The following is a 19,182-nucleotide window of genomic DNA, read 5'->3' on the forward strand; positions in this document are numbered from 1 at the left end:
CTGCAGGTTAATTCCTGTTGCGCTGGGAACTGACCCGATTTGCACTGACATGTAGTGCTCTTCCTGGGAAAATGCCTCCCGTAGTGCCTTCAGGTTGCTCCTGTTTGGGGCAAAACATTATATTGCACATACACAGCTATATCTTACTTACCTTTAGACATATTTGTTTTATACAGAAAATATTCTTGATTTCTATCATTGTAACTTTTGCTTAACTTCAAAAGTAAATTATCCATCCTACCAAACCCAGACACAGTAAAACAATAAGCACAGTATCATATTTTTAAAAGAGATAGAATACATGATGAATCACAAAAAAAGACTTGAACACTATTCTCATTAAATTCAGAGAGCCAGCACTGGGACTTGTCAGATACGATATTTGATGACAGTAACTACAATTAATCTTGCATAAAATTTTGCCTAATCCTGTAATACAGAAACTTTATTTTTTTATCAGCTAATAGCTTATTCTGAAGTGAGAAAAAGACACTTGTCAACTAGGTCAAGAGGAGTAAGAAAATTAGAAATAAAAAAGCATAGACGAAGAATGTATACGGAATAAAGTCAGTGGATTTTCAGCATGTTGCTATCCATTTGAAGGCAACCATCAAACAATTTATTTTGTTTCATTTATTTATTTTTTATTTATTATTAATTTTTATATTTTGTGTCATTTTTAACTGATATACAATATTTTAATGTCAAAGTGACAGATAACTTGCTGTTTTTAGCATATGCATATACATATACCACATACATGCTTACATATATACATACACATGCATGTCTGTATAAATTTGAATGTTCTATCAAAACTGTTATTTATGCAATTCTAAATTTGATGTTAAATAGTAAATGGGGGATGACACTAATATATGCTATAATTTAAAATTAAACTATCTTTAAGAGTAGCACTCATAGCTAACCCCATTTTTAAATAATGAATAGAGGCTTTCAGCTATGATTTAAAGTTGACAAACTATTTCAGATTTACAACATTATCCATAAATGAGCACCTTTTAAATAAATAATGAACAATTATTCATTTGAAACATTCATTATTAATGGGACAGTTTGATTAACATTAATAGTAGGTAGTTAATTGTTGAAGTATGCTATTTATACCTAAGAGCACACTAATCACAAGCATATAGCCTTATGTGTTTTTAGTTCATGCACCCGTGTAACACAGCATAGCTATAAAAGGCGAGGCAGAGTTTTATATTGTGCTTTTAAATCATCAATAGAGGGGTTTTGTTTGTTTGTTCCTTTGTTTTAGAGTTTTGATTTTCTAAAAGGGGAAGAATACAGGATCTACAAAATGTTAAGTAAAAAGCCACTGCCACCTCATATAAATTAGAAAAAAAGAATGTTTCTCTTGAATACTATGAAAATACAACAGAGAGCCAGAGGGAAGTGTCCTCTGAGCAAAGTCTGACCCACAGATCTTATTTCTTTTTTATGACAGTTGTTAGACTAGACATCAGGGGATTGTTGATGGGGAACCTATTGAACTATTATTGAATCTACCATATTGTATTTGAAGAAGAAGTCAACGTGTGTTACCTAAATGTGATATTTGTAATGAATTAGTCCAGAAAAGAGGTTTCAAGAAAGGGTTCCACGTGGCTAGAATTATTTGTGCTAGAGATAGAATTTTAAGGTTGACTTGTTCTTTCATGCCTGATGATGTTTAGAAAACAGACTTCTAATATTTTTAGAATTCTTTTTGTTCTTTGTGAAGTACCTGAAAATTAAACATCAAGGAAAAATGCAGCTTATATTTACAAACTGGAAGAAAAGCTGTGAATCACATTAATACTTTAAAAAAAAATTAAAACAGCTTCACATAATTAACATCAAGTGAATTTGAAAAGCAGCCAAAAAAAAAAAAAAACCATGAAAAATACTTTGTGTTTCTCTTGTTTTCTTCTAAAAGAGATGATTGGATACAAGCATAAATGCAAATTCAATTCAATTCTCAATACATAACTGAATTCTGACCCTTTAAATGGTCACACACTCTAGCCAAGAATTTTGAAATATTTTTATTTCTCTTAACAATCTGGATTCTCTCAGATAAGACTTACCTTATTCTCTTACAATACAGTGGCTAACGAATTATCGTAGGAGCTTATTTGCTACACGGTTTCCTTGGGTCCTATATTCAGAGACCCTGATTTGACAAATCTGGGATAGAGCCTGGGTTTCTAAAATTATAACATATACTCCTAGGTGATTCTGTTGAAAGTAATTCTGTTAGTACCAACTAGTAGCAATGACTCAAAATAACAAGAACATCCATTTATGACATTGCTTATAGATATATTTCACAGTACTTAGTGATTTAGCCAAAAGTTTTTATTGAATTGTTGTTCCGAGTTATCCCAAATATATGTAAAAACACAGGCCAGATAAACACTATTTGAAGTTTTGAAGGTGAGCATTAATTCTTCCAACACATCATATGGTGTCTTAATCTCTACTTCTGCTCTAAGGAGTTAAACATTGAAATAATCTGAATTTACTGAATTACAGAAGAGTATCAAGAAAGAATTTGATTTCTTCATAGATACATATGTTATAGCTAAATTTCAGTGCTAATTTAGTCATGGCCTATTTTGCAGAACGTACAGTTCTATGTAGAATGATGAATAAAAATGTGTTCACTACCTTTCTATAAAGAGGGTGGTATGATATCACTGTAGGGTGTGTGTGTGTGTGTGTGTGTGTGTGTGTGTGTGTGTGTGCGCGCGCGCGCACGCGCGCATGTATTACCCTAGTTAGGTCACAAAAAACCTTCCTGAAGACATGGTAATGAATTTTAACAAAGTGACCTAAAGAATAAAAATGACCAAAAGGTTATATTTATAAAAATATTATGTTCTGTTACATAACATTAGGCTTATAGATATTTTCTCTTGGCCAGGAAACAGGGAGATGAGAGAAAATTAATGTATATTGAATGCCAACTCCAGATCAAGCAATCTTTTATTTGCTTGCCATCTATTATCTTGTTACAGATTACTATTCAACATTGCCATTTCTGCTACAACCAAACTCTTAAAAAAATGTTATTTAAAATGAGTTTTAAAGCCCCTTAATTCAGTGAATACTTAGTGACAGAAATTTTTTCAAAGCATATAGGGTAGACATATCAATATACAGAAAGAGAAATTCCTTCCTTCTGTCTCAAGGTGCTTAGGTTTTCGTGAAGGAACACTGACAATAAACAATTAACATAACAAATAGATAAAACAAATAGAATGTTAATCCGTGATAAATGTAGTGGATGTAAATAAAATCTAGCAGAAGATAATGGGGACATTGGAGTGATGGGATATTGGTGGAGGGCAGCTTGTAATATTAAAGAGGGAAGTCAGCAGAGTTTTTTGAGAAGGTGAGACTTGAACACAGACTGGAAGTAGCCAAGTGTACATCAAGTAGGAGAACTTTGCAGGCAGAAGAGGACAAAGCTAGAAGTAAGGCACTAATACCAAATATGTGAAGGAACATTGAGGAAGTGAAGGTGAGAGCAGGACAGAGAGTTAATGGGGTCCAAATGTACTTATGGCCCTGCAGAACTCATTGTCCTTTTGACTTTCACTCTACTGAAGGACAAACCTCTACAGAGTGGGAGCACAGAAGTACTGGGATCTGGTCTGCTTTTCCATGGATCCCTGTGACTCTGTTGAGAGCAGACTTGTAACAGAGTCAAGGGAGGACACAGAGAGACCTGTACGCAGCCTCCCTCTCAGATTCTCACACTGGTTCCTTCTCTTCTCCCTGATTTCTCAGTATTAAGGTACCCAAGTTTTAAACTTTGCTCCTCCTTTGTCCTTTTACACTCATCCTCATGGTGACTTCATCTTATCCTGTGGTATAAAATGCCCTCTGTATCTTGTCAGTTTCCAAATTGACGTTCCCATTTGGGACCTCTCTCCCACACTGCAATCATATATACACAACTGCTTCCTGGAAATCTCCACTCAGATCCTTAATAACAAGCCCAAAAGTGACCTTCCCATCTTTCTCCAAAAACCTGTTTGTTTTATTGCCTTTTCTGTTTTAATTGATCACAGTTGTCTCTCTCCTGTTTCCAGGCCATGATGGGTGACCTGAGATTCTGGTGTACTTGTTGTGCTTGGGATAAACAGGAGAAAATTATACCTAGAGGATTCAAGAAGGATACTAGGAGGGCATGAGTGTTGGGAGCACAGGGGTGGGAGGGTTCTTTGACTCCCTTTTCACTCCTGATTATGCAGCAGAATGCCTGACGGGGGAGCCATGACTAGCCATGCTCCCTCTTATGCCTCTTCCATCTCCCATTCTAAGCTTGTTCCAACACAGTACAGGAAAATTTTCAGATGTTTATTCTTCATGATACCCAGATCCAGGAATGAAGCACCTCTTTTGTCCTTGAAAAGCATCCAGAAAACTTGAGGAAGTCTTTTGAATGGAGATGCTTAGCTATGGAAAACCAATATGGCCATGAGACATGGCCATGAGCAAGACAGCTTTGCTGTCCACCTAGTTGGCCTTACTGTCAACAGGCTACAAGACTAACAATTAATCAGGGAGCTGGTGACCTCTAACTAAACCTGTTTCTCTAAACCCCAATCTTAACAGCCAAGCTAAATACCTTCTTTTACCTCACCTTGAGTGAAACTATTCCATTCCGTAAGCCAGATAAAACCCCACAGAGATTATTCAAAAATTAAATGTTTATGGCGCTAAAAAATGTATTTTATTTTTGCTTTCTGCTCATCTTCTAATATGATATTGATGAAAGGAAAGGATGACAGAGTCTTGTAGGATTAAACATTTGAGGTTTTGAGGGTGTAAATCCATCAGATCTTAAGGTTACTATATTTTGATATGTACTTCCAAGAGAGAATGAAAACTATGTCGAAGCTGTATTATCAACGTAGATGCTAATCTTGAATATAAATTAAGTTTATACTCTTGGCGTAAGTGATCAACTCTGGGAAGATCCCAATCATATCATGTATCCCATTGGCTCTCATATATCCTGACCCTTTGTAGATATTAAATGTGTTTTGCCTTTTTTTTCTTGAACAAGTTATTTATACCACCGTTTTACAAACACAAAAGCCAGGATGACGTTAATACAGCAAACAAGCAGCGCAATCTATTTTACTACAATCCCCGGATGCCAGTAAAGTTTACTTCTCCTTTGACAGCTTGAAAATTGCAATTTGAAACTAAAAGCTTATCCCTGCAATAAAGACTGGCTAGTGAAGTTTTACACAGAAATGAGAAATTTGGCTGCTGGTTGTATTTGAATCTTTTTGGAAAGGAGGCTCTCCCCAGACAAGGTTGTGCCCTTGATGTGTTAAGCAGGCTGTCCACTTAACCCAAAGGTCTATTCAAACAGTTCAATCAAATTGTTAGCTGTCAAAATGCCATCCAAATACATTAGAGTGGTCCTGTTAACAGCTGAAAGACCTGTGTAAGCACCAACTATGTTTATTGAGACTAAAGCCTGAGTCCCAGCTGAGAAGCTGGAAATGGACCTCAGGTTAAAAAGGATAAGTTCTTAAATTGGTTTTTGATTGTACTGACTCCAAATACAGGAAGAGTGGTCCTCTAAGATAGTGATCTTCAGTGTGGAGTTCTGGGATCAGCAGCATTAGCATCACCTTGAAAACTTGTTAGAAATGCAAATTCTTATCCAGGTCCTACTGAATCAGAAACTCTGGAAGACATACCCAGCAATATGCTTTTCAACAAACTTTCCAGGTGTTTCTGATTCAAACTAAAGCATAAAAACCATTTTTTCTAGGAGTCAGTGTTTTTGATAAAGCATTATGAATGCCATATCCATTTTTTTACCCTTTTTTTTTCAAATTCAATTAGCCATCATACAGTACATCATTAGTTTTTGAGGTAGTTTTCAAGGATTCATTAGTTGCGTATAACACCCTGTGCTCATCACATCATGTGCCCTCCTTAATGCCCATCACCCGGTTATCCCATCTCCCTACCCACCTCAGTTTGTTTCCGGAGTCCATAATGTCTCATGGTTTGTCTCCCTCTCTGATTTCTTCCCATTCAGTTTTCCCTCCCTTCCTCTATGATTCTCCACGCCATTCCTTATATTCCACATATGAGTGAAACCATACGATAACTGTCTTTCTCTGCTTGACTTACTTCACTTAGCATAATCCTCTCCAGTTCCATCCATGTCGATGCAAATGGTGGGTATTCATCCTTTCTGATGGCTGAGTCATATTCCATTGTATGTACGAACCACATCTTCTTTATCCATCATCTGTTGAAGGACATCACGGCTCCTTCCACAGTTTGTCTATTGTGGACATTGCTGTTATGAACATTGGGGTGTATGTGCCCCCTCTTTTCACTACATCTGTATCTTTGGGGTAAATACCTAGTAGTGCAGTTGCTGGGTTACCATATCCATTTTACTAGCAAAACAAAAATTTTTTTAAAGATTTTATTTATGTGTCAGAGAGAGAAAGCATGAGCGAGAGAGAGAGGATGAATGGGGTGAGGGGCAGAGGGAGAAGCAGACCTCCTGCTGAGCAAGGAGCCTGATACAGGACCCTAACCTAGGCCCCTGGGATCATGACCTTAGCCGAAGGCAGATGCTTAACCAATTGAGCCACCCAGGTGTCCCTTACTAGGGAAAACAAATTTTGAAAATTGGATTAATCATGATTATTGAGTAGTTGGCAATTTTATGGAAAGTACTTTTGTGTATAATGATTGAAATGCAAAGCTGAATACTAATGAGTCAAATGTTATATTAATATCAGCTTTTGGGGTCACTAATATCATTATGGAAAGGAAGAATAGGTGAAATAAAGAGATGATTGTAATATTGTTATAACAACAAAGAATAAAAAACACGGGATAACTATCATTTTCAGAAATGTTTTGTTTTCCTCCCTTCAGAAGAGACAAAAAACTCTATTATTACTAATCTATTTGTCCAGTAGCTATATAAATTAGGTTACTCCAAATGACTGGATAAAAATTAAACATGTGTTATAAAATTTTATTTATTGGTCAACATAGAAAATATCACTTCTACATTTAGAAGTCACTCTGGCCAGTCACCCACAAACTCCTTTCCTCTGTAACCAAAGAAAGGAGCTCATTGCTGGAACCAGTCATCTGGGATGAATCTCTGGGCTTGTGCTCACTGTGTATGTGACTTTGGGAAAATAACTTGGGTTTGTGAGCTTTGGTTTTGGTTTTTTGTTTGTTTGTGTTTGTTTAGTTGATAAAACCAAACTTGTATGGCTGGTGTGAGCACTCCTGAGAAAGGAACTGAAGTGCTATAACACAAAGGTGCACCAGACGGATGATAGGCACTCTGACAAAGGAAGTTTCATTGGCTTCTAGTTCCAATTTGTCCATTTTCTTTATTCCCGCTATCAACTTGCCAGCTGTGATATGAAACTTTCCCCCAGATATCTATGTTTTGTAGCTCAGACCCGTTGTACTGGGACATCTCCAGCTTCCTCTGCTCCTTCCTAGTCCCTGATTTAGCATGTGCAAACAGTCGTATATCCTCAAACTTTTTCTGTGAAATGTTCATTTAATTTCTTTACCTTAATAAAATATCATAAACGCCATTTTCCTAGCAACTCTTACCTATTCCACAGGAAAGTCTGTCATCAGCTTTGTTTCCTCTTCTCTTCTATAGGATATGGACAGTCATCATCTAAAACTTCTAAAACTTTCCTATTTAAAAATGTATGCAACCTACTTAGATGTTTGTTTGTTTGTTTGTTTGTTTAACATTCAGAAGTGCCCTGGGATACTTCTCATTTATCTCAGTAAGTCTGCATCTCCTATGGGTTTCAACCCTCATTAGGCAGACAGTCAAAATTCTCTATTCCTTAAAAAACAAAATGAAACAAAATACTCTCTATTCCTCACTCCAAACTACTTGTGTCCTATGTTATAGTTAGAATACATTGCACTGTGCTCTTATTTATCCTTTAAAATTTCCTATTTCTGTACATGCAACTTCTTGGTTATAAATGTCTTAATTTCCATAATATCCTATAAAGATATTATCCATTAATGTCCAGTACAAATGCCGCAAACTACAATTGCATATCATCTGTTTATTCTCTTGATTTAAATTGCAATTCTTATACACTAATTAATGATGATACTGGGTTTCTCTAAATTTTATTTTCCAATTGAAATGTGTACTTACTCCAAAATTCAAGCTTACTCTCTCATATATAAATTTATTTAAATATAAAATATATCTTATTTAACTGAATGCATATGTGAATTCTTTTAATGCTCTATTGAAGTACATGGGCAATCCCTTATCAGCATTATAAGAAGAAAACCCTTGCAGGACGCCTGGGGCTCAGTCAGTTAAGTGTCGGCCTTTGGCTCAGGTCATGATCTCAGGGTCCTGGGATGGAGCCCAGCATCGGGTTCCTTGTTCCCCAGGAAGCCTGCTTCTCCCTCTGCCTGCTTCTCCCCCTGCTTGTGCTCTCTCTCTCTCTCTCTCTCTCTCACAAATAAATAAATAAAATCTTTAAAAAAAAAGACAAAACTTGTTCAAATTAATTATGATCACAGAAAAAAATAAAAAGAGGCACTCCAAAAAATATCATTCCAAAGTGTGCTTTATAGAGCTGATGATGGCTTTTTACCAGCTAACTCCCTCCATGCACCCCCAAAGATTGTTCAAAAGACTGAAAACATCTGAGTTGATCCGATGGCATCTATTTTCCTTTTTGGATCTTGATTCGGGGTACATGACTTGAATCTGTTAAGCTACTGCTAACTGCCAAGAATCTTGCCTTTCAGCATCATATTGAATCTCCCTCATTTATAACTAGACTAGATGTCTAATATTCCTCTAAGTTTACTGTGCTGAACTAATGTATTTGTATCGGTCAAATTTGTATTTCAATCAGTGACCGTGGGTCTTAAAGTCATTACTGGTTGTCTTTCAAAAAGATAATGAAAACTTAAAATTTAATTTTGACTAAAATTAATACTATACACAAAAATATTAGGAAAAATTACAGCATACAAGAGAACTTGTTAAAATGACTAATACAATTATAATAATACATAATTTAACAGATTTGTTGACACTTTAAATTTTAATTAATGTCAGATTAAGGCAAACAGTTTTTTAAATTGAAATAAAATTGACACAGGGTTTTTTACATTAGTTTCAGGTGTACAGCATAGTGATTAGACAAGTCTATATGTTATGCTATGCTTACTGCAAATATAGCTCCCATCCGTCACCATACAACACTATTACAATACTATTGGCAATATTCCCTATGCTGTACCTTTCATCCCCATGACTTACTCCTTCCATAACTGGAAGCCCATATTTCCCACTACCCTTCAGCCATTTTGCCCACTACAATTCCTTCCCCTTTGGGAGTTTGTTCTCATATTCATTGGTCTGTTTCTGCTTTTTGTTTGTTTGTTGTTTTTTAGATTCTACATATAAGTGAAATCATATGGTATTTGCCTTTCTCTGACATTTCATTTAGCATAGATACCCTCTTGGTCCTTCCATGTTGCCACAAATGACAAGATCTCATCTTTTTCTTATGGCTGAGTAATATTCATTTATATATACACACACACCACTTCTTTATCCACTCATCTTTTGATGTACACTTGGATAGCTTCCATGTCTTGGCTATTGTAAATAATGCTGCAGTAAACCTGGAGGTGCATGTATCTTTTTAAATTAGTGTTTTCATTTTTTTGAAGTAAATATCCAGTAGTGGAATTGTTAGATCATATGGTATTTCCATTTTGACTTTTTGAGGAACCATCACACTGTTTTTCACAGTGGCTATACCAATTTACATTCCCACAAACAGTACATGGAGGTTCCTTTCTCTCCACATCCTTACCAACATTTGTTATTTCTTGTGTTTTTGATTCTAGCCATTCTGACAGGTGGTAAGGCCACATCTCATTGTGGTTTTGATTTATATTTCCTTAGTGATGAGTAATGTTGAACATCTTTTCATGTGTCTGTTGGCCATCTGTATATCTCTTTGGAAAATGTCTATTCAAGTCATCTGCCTGTTTTTAATCAGATTATTTGTTTTTTCAGTATTGAGTTGTGTAAGTTCTTTTTATATTTTGGGTCTTAACCCCTTATCAGATATGTCATTTGCAAATATCTTTTCCCATTAAGTAGGTGGCCTTTTTGTTTTGTTTCGTTGATGATTTCCTTTGCTATGCAAAATCTTTGTGTGTGTGTGTGTGTGTGTGTGTGTGTGTGTAGTCCAATAGTTTATTTTTGCTTTTATTTCTTTTGCCCAAGGAAAGCAAACAATTTTTAATGTTTAATTATATTTTGGCTCACATTTATCCATTTTTCTTTCTTTAAAAGCAGGCAGAGTAGATTTAAAGATGGAATACTTGACATTAATACAAAAACACAATTGTCCTTCCAGAATATATTATTTCCTGTGTATTCAAAATATATCCTAGGAGATTTAGGAATATGTTCTTTTCCTTTCCATGTTCAATTCTCTGAAAACAAAAACAAAGAAAGAAAGAAACAAAATCAACTTTAAAAACATAAGACAGATGACCATATTTGGCCTTTATAGCTTTTGGCTACATATTCATTTAAAAATTTGTTTATGGCAGTGCCTGGGTGTCTCAGTCAGGTAAGTATCTGGCTCTCAGTTTAGGCTCAGGTCATGACCTGAGGCTCCTGGGATGGAGCCCTGCATTCATCTCCATGCTCAGTGGGGAGTCTGCTGGAGAGTCTCCCTCCATTTCCAACTCTCTCTACCCCTCCCCCTACACATACTCTCTCTCTCTCAAATTAAATAAATCTTAAAAAAATGTTTTTTAAATAAAAATCTGCTTATGTACTATTTTAAGAAAATACCTGGTTTAGGGGCACCTGGGTGGCTCAGTTGTTGAGCATCTGCCTTCAGCTCAGGTCATGATCCCAGGGCCCTGGGATCGAGCCCCGCATCAGGCTCCCTGCTCCGTGGGAAGCCTGCTTCTCCCTCTCCCACTCCCCCTGCTTGTGTTCCCTCTCTCTCTCTCTGTCAAATAACTAAATAAAATCTTAAAAAAAAAAAAAAGAAAATACCTGGTTTAAAAATAAAGTTAAATTTATGAAACTTTAAGTGCAGATTTTGATCACCTTAATTTATTTCATGCATAATTATTGAATACCTAACATATTTTGTTATCTTCTGTGCTAGAAAATAAGAAGAGCAAGGAAAATAAGTGAATATGAAGAATTCTGTGCCTCAAAGAGTCACAGTTATATAGCTAAACCTATATGCATAAACTGGCTTACTAAATAGACCATGTACGATAGTAGAGATTGGGATTAGGATTGTTTGTATATTTTGTATATTTCTTTCCTCAAGACATAAAATTTCAAAAGACACTGTTATGCATGCAATAATCTGAACAATCAGAGAGAAGCACAATATTCTCTATATCTTCATATCAAGAAACCCCTACTACTTCCAAAGATTTGTTTTACTAAAATTATAGTCACCCCTCTATATTCAGCCATAATGGATTTTTGCTAAAGTCAGTAAAATAATCAGGCCTAAGAAAAATTACTTAACAGTACTTAAAGTGACATAAATTAGTTTTAGAAATTTAACACAAAAGTATAATTCAGTCATATTTTCATGAAAATCCTAATATTTCAGTAGTACCTGAATGCTTATGGAATCCTGAACTCTTCAAGTTTTTCAGTTACTAAACCATTAATTTCAGAATTAAGACATATTAGAATAGCAAATATATAAAAAGCTTAATTGGTACATTTTTATATTCTCTCTATAGATAGATGTAGATATGGATATAGATATAGATAGATGCCAGCTTTTTGTTTTTATTTTGGTATTTAAAAAGTGTGACTAATATAAAGGAAAGAAAATAAATATTTATTGTAGTTGCCCTTAAGATCAAAATTAACATCTTATAACAATCTACTTCAGCTAATACCAACTTAATATCAATTATACAAAATATTTGCTTCTATATATTTTGATTCTATTCCCTCTCCGTTGTGTTTTTTTCTGCCATAAAATTATACATTATATACCCACCAGCACAGATTTGTATTACTATACAAATTTGTTTTTTTAATCATATGTTAAAAAAAAGATTTAGAAAATAAAATTATTTATAGTGTCCTATATTTACCTTGGTAGTTAGTTGTATTGGTGCTTTTTTATCTTCATGTAGATTTGAGTATCTACTTAATGGCCTAGTTTTACTAGTTTTACTCCCTTTAGAATTTCTTATAGGACAGTTTGCATGCAGTGAATTCTGTCATTTTTTCTTTCCCTTCTTCTAAGAATGTCTTGGTTTTCCTTCATTTTTGAAGGATAGTTTGCAGGGTATAGAAACTTTGGATGACTGTATTTCTTTTATCATTTGATCATGTCATTCCTCTGACTCTGACCTCCATGGGTTCTAAAGCTATTAATTATAGATCATTGCCCTCTTGCTGTTTTCGAAAATTTACCTTTGGCTTTGGCTTTTGGCAGTTTCATTATGAAACCTCATGAAGGTTAATTTTATGTCATCATGACTGGACCACAGGGTGCCAGATGTTTGTTGAAAAGTATTTCTGGATGTGTCTATGAGAGGTTTCTGAGTAAGATTAACATTTTATCAGTAGACTGAGCAAAACACTTTGCCCTCCCCAATGTGTGTGGGCCTCATACAGTCCAATCTGTCTTAGGCTTAAATAGAATAAAAGACTGAATAAGAAAGAATTCTTTTGGAAAAAAAAAGGAAAAGAAAAGAGAAAACAAGAAGAGAAAAGCAGAGAAAAGAAAAGAAGAAAAAAGAAAAGAAAGAAAAGGAAAGAAAAGAAATTCTTTCTCTCTCTGTCTTCCAGTTGGGACATTTGCCTTTTTGTGTCGTCAGACCCATACTCTGACTGGAACTTGTACCACATACTTTCCTGGTTTGCAGACCTTCAGACCCATATGGAACTATGCCACTGATTCTCCTGGGACTTCAGCTTCCTGGCTACAAATCTTAGACTTCTGAGTCTCCAAAGCAGCATGAGCCAATTCCCTTAGAATAAATCCATCAATGGATCTATCTATCTATCATCTATCTATCTATCTATCTATCTATCTATCTATCTATCTATCATCTATCTATCTGTCTATATCTATCTATCTATCATCATCTCTCTCCTTTTGGTTCTGTTCTCTGGAAAACCCACATTAATACAGATTTTGGTACCAAGAGTAGTTGGAGAAACATAATTTTAAGGATGAGTTTCCTGAATTGGTTCTGGGTTTTCTAGAATTGGTTCTCTAATGCAATTACATTTAAAGATGCTAATTTCCACTAGTACCGGAGATAGTACCAATAATGCATAGCACAACCTGGCAATAGAAATATGTACTACATTTCCATGGGATACTTTTAAGAAACTACTTATAAGAAGCAAGGAGCTGGGTGACTATATATCATAATTTGGAACATTTTTTTAAATGTTTTGGATATAATGAGTTTGGTAGCTACTAATGCTGAACCAAGTGGTAAAAGAGGATGAGCTTGGGATTCAAGTTCCCTGCTTAAGTACCCTGTGCATAACCTGAAAGTTTTGTTTGTTCTGAAGGAGACCTTTATCTCCTATGGCCTCAGGGCTGAGACTGCTGAAAACCAAACTCAGAATCTCATCCTGTGATTGGCTGAATGACAATGCCAGTGGAACTCCCAGCCTTACGGGGTGACTACTGTTAGACTGAGGTCTTTGACTGGGAAAGAATGGGATACTCTAAGTTGGTATGTGGTTGTGTGTGAAGACAATAATGAAGCTGGGGACATTGAGCCCCTAAATTCTGATGAGTCATATGTGCTAGTACAAGCAGCCACCCCATCTCTACAAGAAGTGACCTTCGGACCTCAATAGCAAAAGCCTCTCCAACTCTGCCTGAGAGGATTAACCCTGAACTGCCTGAGGAAATTACAGTGCCCTCCCCTGAGGGAGGGAATCATGCTGATTCTCCCCAGGACCCATCCTTACCACCTCTCTTTGCACACAGACCTATAAACAGCCTCAAATTCCAGCGAGCCCCTAATGATAAAGTACAATGTGTGACCCATGAGGTAGTGCACTACAATACAAAAGAACTACTTGACTTTCCTAATTTATACAGACAGAAATTTGGGGACTATATGTGGAAATGGATACTAAGGGTGTGGGGTAATGGTTGAAGGAACATGAAGTTGGATCAAACTGAATTTATTGATATGGTCTTACTAAGCATTTAATGTTGTGGCTGGAGGAGTTAGAAAGGACTCTGTTTGGGTGGTTGGCTGAAGCACAGACCAAAATGTGGCCCACAGTGAAAGAGTTGGAAGTACTGAAGTTACTTTGGTTTAATATGATGGAAAAAATTCAGAGGCTTAGGGGGATTGGAATGTTAGTGTATTTGTTACTTAATATATTCTCACCTATACTGGAATTGTGAAGAAGACATACATTTTACCAATATTGTAAGAAATAAATTTGTGATAGGGACCCCAGCCGGGGTCCTTGAAGAGCTCTGTGATCACTCTTCTCTTAGAGAGGGAACTGCCATCATTGAACTGGGAAACCTAAATGCAGTAGGAGCAATTGGATCCCAGACTAGCAACAGCAAAGTGGGAGCACACAATTGCCAAAGACAAGGTAGATGTGGTTACCATAATGGACAGCAGAATCAAAGCAGCCGTCAGAATGGCCTGACTCATGCAGACCTATGGCCTTGGCTGGTTGATCATGGTGTTTCAGACATGAAATAAGTAGGAAACCTTTTCTTAGAAGAATTTAGCAAAAAAAGTTCCAGATCAAATTAACAGGAGTCTAATCGGAATCATAAAAATAGTGAGTCATAGCCCTTCAATCAATTTTCAGAATTGAGCCAGTTTACAAACCCAGGACCTCTTGAATGAAGAAGCCTACTTAAGAAAGAACTCCTGGGGGTGCCTGGGTGGCTCAGTCGTTGGGTGTCTCCCTTCAGCTCAGGTCATGATCCCAGGGTCCTGGGATCGAGCCCCACATTGGGCTCCCTGCTCGGTGGGAAGCCTGCCTCTCCCTCTCCCACTCCCCCTGCTTGTGTTCCCTCTCTCACTGTGCCTCTCTCTGTCAAATAAATAAAATCTTTTTTTAAAAAAAAAGAAAGAAAGAACTCCTGGACACCACCACAATTTATACTGTTCAGCCATCTCTGAGCTTTTCCCAAAGGGATCTACAGGCAGGGCGCCTGGGTGGCTCAGTCATTAAGCGTCTGCCTTCGGCTCAGGTCATGATCCCAGGTCCTGGGATCGAGCCCCGCATCGGGCTCCCTGCTCCACAGGAAGCCTGCTTCTCCCTCTCCCACTCCCCCTGTTTGTGTTCCCTCTCTTGCCGTGTCTCTCTCTGTCAAATAAATAAATAAAATCTTAAAAAAAAAAATCTACAATCTTTAACAGGGTAACTGCATTGGGGAGAAGGAAGTAATCAGACTTTTTGGGGACTGCTGGACACTGGCTCTGCATAATTACCAATTCCAAGAGACTGGATTGTGATCTACTGTGATCCACCAGTCATAGTAGGGGCTTATGGAGTTTGGGTGATCAATGCAGTTTTGGTTCAGATCCATCCCATAATGGGCCCAGTGGGTCCCTGAACCCATCCTGTGGTTATTTCCCCTGTTCTAGAAGGTGTAATTAAAATAGATATACTCAGCAGCTGGCAAAATCCCACTTTGGTTTCTTGACTTATTGAGTAAGGTGGTTGTGATGGGAAAATCCAGGAGAAAGTTATTAGAACTGGCTCTACATAGGAAAATAGTAAAACCAAAAGCAATAATGTATTGCTGGATGGATTGCAGGAATTAGTGCCACTGTCAAGGACCTGAAGGATGCAGGGGTGGTGATTTCTATTACATCCCTATTCAACTTGCCTATTTGAACTATATAGAAAACTGATCTTGGAGAATAAAAGAGGATTATCATAACCTGAACCAGGTGATGATTCCAATTGCAGCTGCTGTACCAAACGTGGTTTCATTGCTTGAGCAAGTTAACACATCCTCTGGTACCTGGTATAAAGCTATTAATTTGGCAAATGTTTTTTGTTTGTTTTGTTTTGTTTTCCCTCAATACCTATAGTAGAGACCACCAGATGCAGTTTGCTTTCAATAGGCAAGACCAACAATATGCTTTCACTGACCTCCCTTAGGGATATATCAGCTGTCCATCCCAATGTCATAATGTAGTTCACAAGGAATTTGATTGCCTGTCCTTTCCACAAGGTATTACACTGGTCCATTACATTGATGACATTATATTGATTGGACCTAATGAGCAAGAAGTAGTAACTATTCTAGACTTATTGATAAGACATTTTGCTTGTCAGAGGGTGGGAAATAAATCTGACAAAAATTCAGGCTCCTTCTAACATAATGAAGTTTCTAGAAGTCCAGTAACATAGAGCATATTCCAGTATAAAGGATAAGTTGTTGAATCTGGCCTCTCCTACAACAAAAAAGGAAACACAATCCTAGTTGGCCTGTTTGGCTTTTGGAGACAACATAACCCTCATTTGGGTGTTACTTCAGCCCATTTACTGAGTGATCCAAAATGCAGACAGTTTTGAGTGGAGCCCAGAACAAGAATAGGCTCTGCAGCAGGTCTAGGCTATTGTGCAAGCCTGCCACTTGGGACATGTGGTCTAGCCAATCCAATATTGCTCAAAATATTAACGAGAAATAGGGAAGTATTTCTGTTTGGAGCTTTTGGGATGGCTCTATGTGAATCCATCTCAGACCCTTAGGATTTTTCAGCAAAACTCTTATCCTCTGTAGGCTACTAGTCTCCTATACAGTTTTTGGCCTGCTACTTGAGCCTTGATAGAGACTAAACACTTGACCATGGGCCACCAACTTAGCATTTGACCTGAAGTGGCCATCATGAACTAGGTGTTGTATGATCTACCAAGCTAAAATGTTGGGTATGCACAGCAGTACTCTACTATGAAATTTAAGAGGTATGTACCTCACTGGGGCCAAGCAAGGTACATGACGAAGTGGCCCAAATGCAATGGACCTCACTTCAGCTACAATTCCTTCTCTCTCTTAGACTGCACCTATGGCCTTGTGCGGAATTCACCATCACTTGACAGAGAAAGAGATTTGAGCCTGATTTACACATGTGTCTGTGTGATATGCATGTACCACCCAAAAGTGAACTGCTGTCATACCACAGCTCCTTTCTAGGCCAACTCTGCAGGGCAGTAATGAAGGGAAATCTTTCAAGTGGGCAGATCTGGGAGTCCTCGATGGGGGCAAGTTGACTCCACTGGACCACTTCTATCATGGAAGAAGCAACATTTTGTTCTTACTGGAATGGATTCTTATTTGGAATATAAATTTGCCTTCCCTGCATTCCATGCTTCTGCCAAATCTACCATCTGTGCACTTGCAGAATGCCTTTTTAATCATCATTCATTCAAACAGCATTCCTTCTGATCAAGGTACTCACTTCACAGCAAAAGAAGTACAACAGTGGGCCCATGCTAATGGATTCACTGGTTTTTACCTTGTTCCCCACCATCCTAAAGCAGCCAGCTTAATAGAACTTTGGAAAGGCCTTTTGAAGAGTCAGTTACCATACCACGTAGGTGGCAATAATTTGCAGTGTGTGGGAAGGTTTTTCAGAAAGCTAAGTATGCTTTGAATCAGCATCCCAAATATGGTGCTGTTTCTGCCCTAGCCAGTATTCATAGGTTCAGGAATCAAGGTATGGAAATGTGAGTAGCATCACTTATTATTACCTCTAGTGACCTACTGACAAAATTCTTGTTTCCTGTTCCATGACCTTATGCTTTGCTGGTCTAGAGGTCTTAGTTACAGAGGGAGGAACACTCACACTAGGAGGCACAGCAATACTTTCCTGAACTCAAAGTTAAGACTGCCACCTGGCCACTTTAGATTCCTCATGCCTCTGAATCAACAAGCAAGGAAGGGAGTTAGTGTGATGGCTGAGTGACTGATCCTGACAAACACTGGGAAATTAGACTGTTACTCCATTTTCAGTTGTCACTACTCTTTAGCTTCTAATATAATCTAGTATTAGTGCTTTAACTGAAATTGTTTGATGTGCTAACTACCAGAAAAATTCAAGAGGAATGTTGACAAAGTTAATACAAAAATGAATTTGAACCCAAATTCTGGTGTTTGGGAAGACATTAACCAAATTAATGATTTCATGAACTGTGTAATATAGAGGACATATATTTGGGAAAACAATTTTCTTTTGGGAAAACAATTAAGTCCGCTAAGTTGACTAGACTATATCAATTAATCCAGGGAAAATGCGAGGGTAGTACTGTGTGTAGAAATAAAAACATGGCTATTTATGTTTTCGTCATTTCTAAACAGCCTCAAATATTCCATGATTCCAAATATAATTATTTCTTTAGGCTGATAACTAATTGGAAATTTACAGTTGGTTATCTTTATTTGCAGAAGTTATATTTTATGAAGTTGCTGTGAAGACTGAATTAGCAAATACAAAATTATTGTCCCTAGGGAAAATACAAAGTTAGAGTTCTGTGAGCCGGTGTTCACATTTTCATGACCTAATCATCAATACATAACATTGTTTTGTGTCTTTCTATTTAAAGACACCTTATTTTATATATATATGTATATATATATATTAAACATATGGTATAACATCAAATACATTATACTTAATATTAAATATGTGTATATATGTATTTACATATATGTACATATAATACATACATAGGTGCATATATATGTTAACTCATTAATGTTGAACTCATGGCCAACAGTACTCTAATTCGTACCTGAATGGAGCTTATCTGACATACATTTTCTCCATCAGACACATCACAGGCTGCTTGTGCTTAGGAACATTAGCACTTTAGAAATGTACTTGGGAACCTCTTTAAACATTATGACAACCAACAAAAAACACCAAAATGAAAAAAAATGTGGCTCTAAATGCACCATGGAAGGACACTTGTTTACGATATTAGAGCTAAAACAAGAAGACAGTGTCACTTTGACCTCAAACAAGAATGTGCATAGCAGATGCTAAAGCACTGCAAGTATTGGTTTGGGGGTTGCAAATACATTTTACCAAGTAAGCTAATTTGCAAAT

The sequence above is a fragment of the Callorhinus ursinus genome, unplaced genomic scaffold (genome assembly GCF_003265705.2).
Source record: "Callorhinus ursinus isolate GAN/ISIS: 27379988/994484 unplaced genomic scaffold, GSC_fseal_2.0 scaffold17, whole genome shotgun sequence".
NCBI classification, from domain to species: Eukaryota; Metazoa; Chordata; class Mammalia; order Carnivora; family Otariidae; genus Callorhinus; species Callorhinus ursinus.